The sequence below is a fragment of the Sardina pilchardus genome, chromosome 9, assembly GCF_963854185.1.
Source record: "Sardina pilchardus chromosome 9, fSarPil1.1, whole genome shotgun sequence".
Lineage (NCBI taxonomy): Eukaryota > Metazoa > Chordata > Actinopteri > Clupeiformes > Clupeidae > Sardina > Sardina pilchardus.
Genome location: NC_085002.1, coordinates 5,776,947 through 5,782,946, shown reverse-complemented (window position 1 = coordinate 5,782,946; position 6,000 = coordinate 5,776,947). Strand labels below are relative to the sequence as shown.

The 6,000-nt window shown below is 46.9% G+C and overlaps 1 protein-coding gene across 1 annotated transcript in view; it reads right to left on the bottom strand.

The window, feature by feature from the left end:
• Positions 1–6,000, bottom strand: part of pusl1 (pseudouridine synthase like 1) — a 29,045-nt gene that overhangs the window by 17,457 nt on the left and 5,588 nt on the right. The gene's annotated exons all lie outside the window — the stretch shown is intronic.

Below are 6,000 nucleotides of genomic sequence, written 5' to 3'. Positions count from 1 at the left end.
ACACACACACACACACACAGACACACACTGGTACAAGATAAAAATGACATTACTAGTGCCAAACACAGATGGCAGGCCTCATGCCAGCGAAGCACTGGGAGAAAAAAAAAGAAGAGAAGAGAGGGAGGAGAAGGGAAGAAAAGAGAGGTGAAGAGAAGAGAAGAGAAGAGAAGAGAGGGAGAAAAGAAGAGAAGAGAGGGAAGAGAGGGAAGAGAAGAGAAGAGAGAGAAGAGAAGAGAGGGAGGAGAGGAAGAGAGGAGAAGATAAGAGATAAGGAGGAGAAGCATGCAATAAAGTGAAAGTAAATAAGTAAAGTGAGAAATAAGTAACGAGGAAAACACTAGAAAGAACTTCTGACTGGGACTTCTCAAAGCCTCATCATCGAAACGCAGGTATGTGTTTTCTGCCGTCCAAACGAACGCTAGAGGGCTGCGTTTTTGAACTTATGCACTCTGGGACCCGGTTTCAGATTGATTCGTTTTAGGGCCATGCGTTTGCAGGATTTCTTTGAACGATCGGCCAAAACGATGCAAAACATCTTCGTTGAATCCAAAAGGCGTCTCCGTGTGGACATGGCCTGAGACTTCTCAAAGCCAAGGGACACTCCAGCCACGGAAAAATCCCACACTTGCTGATGTTGATGTTATGAAAACTGATGGAGTAACACACACACACACACACACACACACACACACACACACACACACACACACACACACACACACACACAGAGTCCTGTGGACATAGTTAGAGGGGTGAGTTGCCCAGTAGTGATTGCTGCACTGAATCTGAGGAGCTCATTCCCTCCTCTGGTTTGGGCTGCTCAGATAAGAGCACATCGCCACACTGAGAATCTGAGCTCCCCAATCCAGCCCGCTAGATCACACAATGGGGCACACTACCGTAACCTCAATTAAATGGCACACACACACACACACACACACACACACACACACACACACAGCTCTGCTTTTAGCTTTTCTTCCGGGCAAATGGTTTCAGATTTGACTCAATTACTGGAGCATTTTGAAGAGAGTTGACCTACTGACCCATAAAACAGCATCCAACAACAAACCATTTTAAAAAACACATTTGCATCTGAGTGACAGCCACTCAATCACTCACTCGCCCGCTCACTCACTCACTCACTCACTCACTCACTCTTTCACTCACTCACTCACTCACTCACTCACTCACTCACTCACTCACTCTTTCACTCACTCACTCACTCACTCCTTCACTCACTCACTCCTTCACTCACTCACTCACTCACCCACTCACTCACTCACTCACTCACTCACACACTCACACACTCACACACTCACACACTCACACACTCACTCACTCGCTCACTCACTCCCGTACTGTGATGCTGATCCCTCAGGGCTGGTGGTCTGATGCAGAATGGACCGAACCAACCACTGATCTCCACAGAGCACCAACATCTCTTCTCTACCCAAGCACATGACTTACTCTTACTACTAATCTACCAGCATGCAACTGGCTGCTTGATATCAGAAGAAAACTTATATGAACACGTATATTTTCATTAGTTACGAAACTCGAAAAATTAGAATGTTGTGAAAAAGTTAGTTTGTCTGAACTACACTGAACCAGACTGAAAGACCATCTAAGGGTTTAGGAACCCTTTACAGGCGGTTTGGATTAATTAGCTGATTAGAGTGTGACACTTTGAGGCTACAATATTGAACCTTTTCACAATATTCTATTTTTCTGAGGTTTGGCTGTAAGCTGTAAGCCATAATCATCAAAATTATAACACGCAAAAGCTTGAAATATTTCACTTTGCATGTAATGAGTCTACATAATATATTAGTTTCACCTTTTAAGTTGAATTGCTGAGACAAATGAACTTTTTCACAATATTCTATTTTTAAAGAATGACAGCTTGTTAGTGTACACCAGGTGAGCCACAAGAGTTCAATAATCTCTCGGACAGCTCCACACCTGAACAGCCGATCAGCAGGTGCAAGCAGAGCACCTGAGCAGAGAGAGAGAACGGAGGAGGAAGAGGGACAAACAGCGCTGGGAACACACAGCACAAGAAACACACACAGTGCAGTCGTAACAACATCTCGTGTGGAGACTGCACTGAGACTAGAGCAAGAGGGGCAGTCCGCTGTTTAAAGGGCACCCCACCTCAGGGTGCTACTCTCAACAGTGCTGTGTCTCTCTCTTCCCTCTCCGCCAGCCAGAGAAGTGCTCTGATGCTCACGCACGTGTGTCTCTCCTCGCTGTGCTGCTCTCTCTCTCTCTCTCTCTCTCTCTCTCGCTCTCTCTCTCTCCCTCTCTCTCTCGCTCGTCTCTCTCTCCTCGTCTCTCTCTCCTCGCTCCACGCTCTGGCCTCGTTTCTGCAGCCAATTTGCGATTCAGACAGAGAGAGAGAAGAGACACTCTGAGTGAAGGAGCGAAGCTCTTTGATCTGAGCTGCAGGGGGAGCAGAGCAGAGAACATGATGAAGACCGAAGCACTGAGAGAGAGAGAGAGAGAGAGAGAGAGAGAGAGAGAGAGAGAGAGAGAGTTAGAGAGAAAGAGTGAGAGTGGGGGAGCACAGTAGAGCAAATTATGAGGAAGACAAGAAGCACTGAGAGAGAGAGAGAGAGAGAAAGAGTTAATGAGAGAGAGTTAGAGAGAAAGAGTGAGAGTGGGGGAGCAGAGTAGAGCAAATTATGAGGAAGACAAGAAGCACTGAGAGAGAGAGAGAGAGAGAGAGAGAGAAATACAGCAGGAGGGATAGTATGAAAAAGAGATAAAGAAAATGAGAGAGAAATAGAAAGAAAGAGTTAGAGAAAAATGGTGTGTGAGAGAGAGAGAGCCGGAGGGATAGAACGAGAAAGAGATAGAGAAAAGGAGAGAGAGAGCAAGTCAGAGAGAGAGAGTTAGAGAGAAAGAGTGAGAGTGGGGGAGCAGAGTAGAGCAAATTATGAGGAAGACAAGAAGCACTGAGAGAGAGAGAGAGAGAGAGAGAAATACAGCAGGAGGGATAGTATGAAAAAGAGATAAAGAAAATGAGAGAGAAATAGAAAGAAAGAGTTAGAGAAAAATGGTGTGTGAGAGAGAGAGAGCCGGAGGGATAGAACGAGAAAGAGATAGAGAAAAGGAGAGAGAGAGCAAGTCAGAGAGAGAGAGAGAGTTTGGGTGACAGCACACAAGAGGGAAAGAATGAAGGTGATGTTAGGCGTTCGTTTGAGATTAGATTAATCTGTATTGTCATTGTGCAAAGACAACAAAATGCAGTTTAAGACAGGTACTGAGAGGTGCAGAGAGGTTTAAATATACATTACACCTGTGCATTCTCTCTGCCTGCAAAATGCACACCTCTGTGGGCTCAGGTTAATCCGCCAGAACAAGTTTAGGCTAAATAATAAACATTTTCGAGTCAGCAATCAGGTCGCAAATCCTTGATTCTTCAATGATGATCCTCTGTCTTGTCTGGGTCATGGTAGTTCTACTTGGTTGGATTATTGAACAAGTCTAGCTCTTTCTCTCTCTCTCTCTCTCTCTCTCACACACACACACACACACACACACACACAAACACACTCTCAACATCTCTCTTTCTTGCTTTCTCTCTCTCTCTCTCTCTCTCTCACACACACACACACACACACACACTCCTTCAACATCCCTCTCTCTCTCTCACTCAATTCAATTCAATTCAATTCAATGGGGCTTTATTAGCATGACTGTTAAGGCACAGTATTGCCAAAGCTACAGGGCACAGAACGTACCAACATATAAAACATCAAGACACATATTACATGAATCAAATTGGAATCAACAACATCATGCACGCACACACACACACACACACACACACACACACACACACACACACAAAACAAAGGGAGAGATGGTGTAACAGACACAGTGTGGAGGGCAGTGTTGTGTTGAAGGGTGGATGTAGTGCAGTGGTTATCTTAAGTAATGCCCTCTCTTTTGTTATGGAGTGAGGACACATAATTGGCTGCCAAAATGCATGTGCCAGTGTCCTCACCCAAGACTACGGCAAGTTTTTTCTGTTCCTTTAGTTCCTCCACTCTCTCTCTCTCTCCCCCATAGGGTTTGCATCAGCCACTCCATACCATGTGAGTGCCCTCTAGGCGCCATGTTCAGATCTCCATCAAAGGGAGACCCTCTTCAGATGTCCGGGTCTCTGACACCCGCGCACATGAGAGACTCTTCATGTTAAAGGTGCTGGAGAGGAGCGCATCAGTGATGCTTCACCTCGCCACCTCTGACATGGTGACCTCTGGCTGACACCCACATCCTGCCAAGGTCAACCATGCATAACCGACCACAGTGGAGAGTATGGTCACCATTTGTGCTTTCCACAATGGCAATATGAGAAGAGGAACATCCAACCCCAGTTACCGCACACTTTTAAGAGCCATGCAGACACATTGATAGCCAAACTGAAAACAAATTAAATGTCAAACTTAGTCCTTCTCACAGTCAGACATTAACACCTCTACAGCCTGTGGCTTCAACTCCACCTTCTGCCATGCACATTCTCCTACCTACACTCTCCACCTGCACGTTCTCCTACCCTCACTCTCCACCTGCACACACACACTCCATGTTCTCCTACCCCCACTCTCCACCTGCACACACACACTCCATGTTCTCCTACCTACACTCTCCACCAGCACGTTCTCCTTCCCCCACACTCCATGTTCTCCTACCCCCACTCTCCACCTGCACACACACACTCCATGTTCTCCTACCCCCACTCTCCACCTGCACACACACACTCCATGTTCTCCTACCCCCACTCTCCACCTGCACACACACACTCCATGTTCTCCTACCTACACTCTCCACCAGCACGTTCTCCTTCCCCCACTCTCCACGTTCTCCTACCCTCACTCTCCACCTGCACGTTCTCCTACCCCCACTCTCCATGTTCTCCTACCCTCACTCTCCACCTGCACGTTCTCCTACCCCCATTCTCCACGTTCTTCTACCCCCACTCTCCACCTGCACGTTCTCCTACCCCCACACTCCATGTTCTCCTACCCTCACTCTTCACCTGCATGTTCTCCTACCCCCACTCTCCATGTTCTCCTCCACCTGCACGTTCTCCTACCCCCACACTCCATGTTCTCCTACCCCCACTCTCCACCTGCATGCTCTCCTACACACACTGCAGCACACAGCAACACGTCATCACAATGTCGTTACTACAGCGTGATGATCAATTCTCATCATGGGCAGGACTTCTTACGACACATTGTGGGCAGTATGGTATTGATATCTCTACCACTGTCCACTTTGTACGCATTCACTTTCCCTTTTCCTCCTGGGGTGCAGTAGCTGAGTTTGCTGTGTGATGCTAGCCTGATACTCACCTCCTCTTCGGGATGATTTTGCTACATAAAAATCCTATTTATGTACCAGCACATACAATTTGAGCCTCCTACTGTACATGGTTTAGTTCTTGTGCTATGGGCTTGTGAACTTTGACAAAAAAAAGAGGCAGAACAAAATCGACACCCCCCTCCCCCCTTAAAACTGTCTGTATCTTGGGAAGTATTGATCTTACATAAAAGTCATTTTACAGTGTGTCTCTTGAGTAACATAGATACACCTGGTAATTATTTCAGAATTCTTTGAGAGTACATGGGCTCTGTTTGAATTGACGTGGAGTAACCCTTTCCCCAGAGTGATCCCTGTGACCTCTGACTCCTGTGACCTCTAACCCTGTGACCTCTGAGGGGGAGTGTGTTATCTGCTGAACCCATAATGCTAACACATGGGGCTCGTCGTGCATACTGTAGCCACACATTTACACATGCAGCCAGCGCTGGACTGACATAGACCACAACATACAATCCAACAACACACACATACACACACACGCACACGCATGCACGCACTGATGCAAGAACGCACGCATGCATGCACACACTCACACTCACACACACACACACGCACACTCACACACACACACACACACACACACGCACACTCACACAC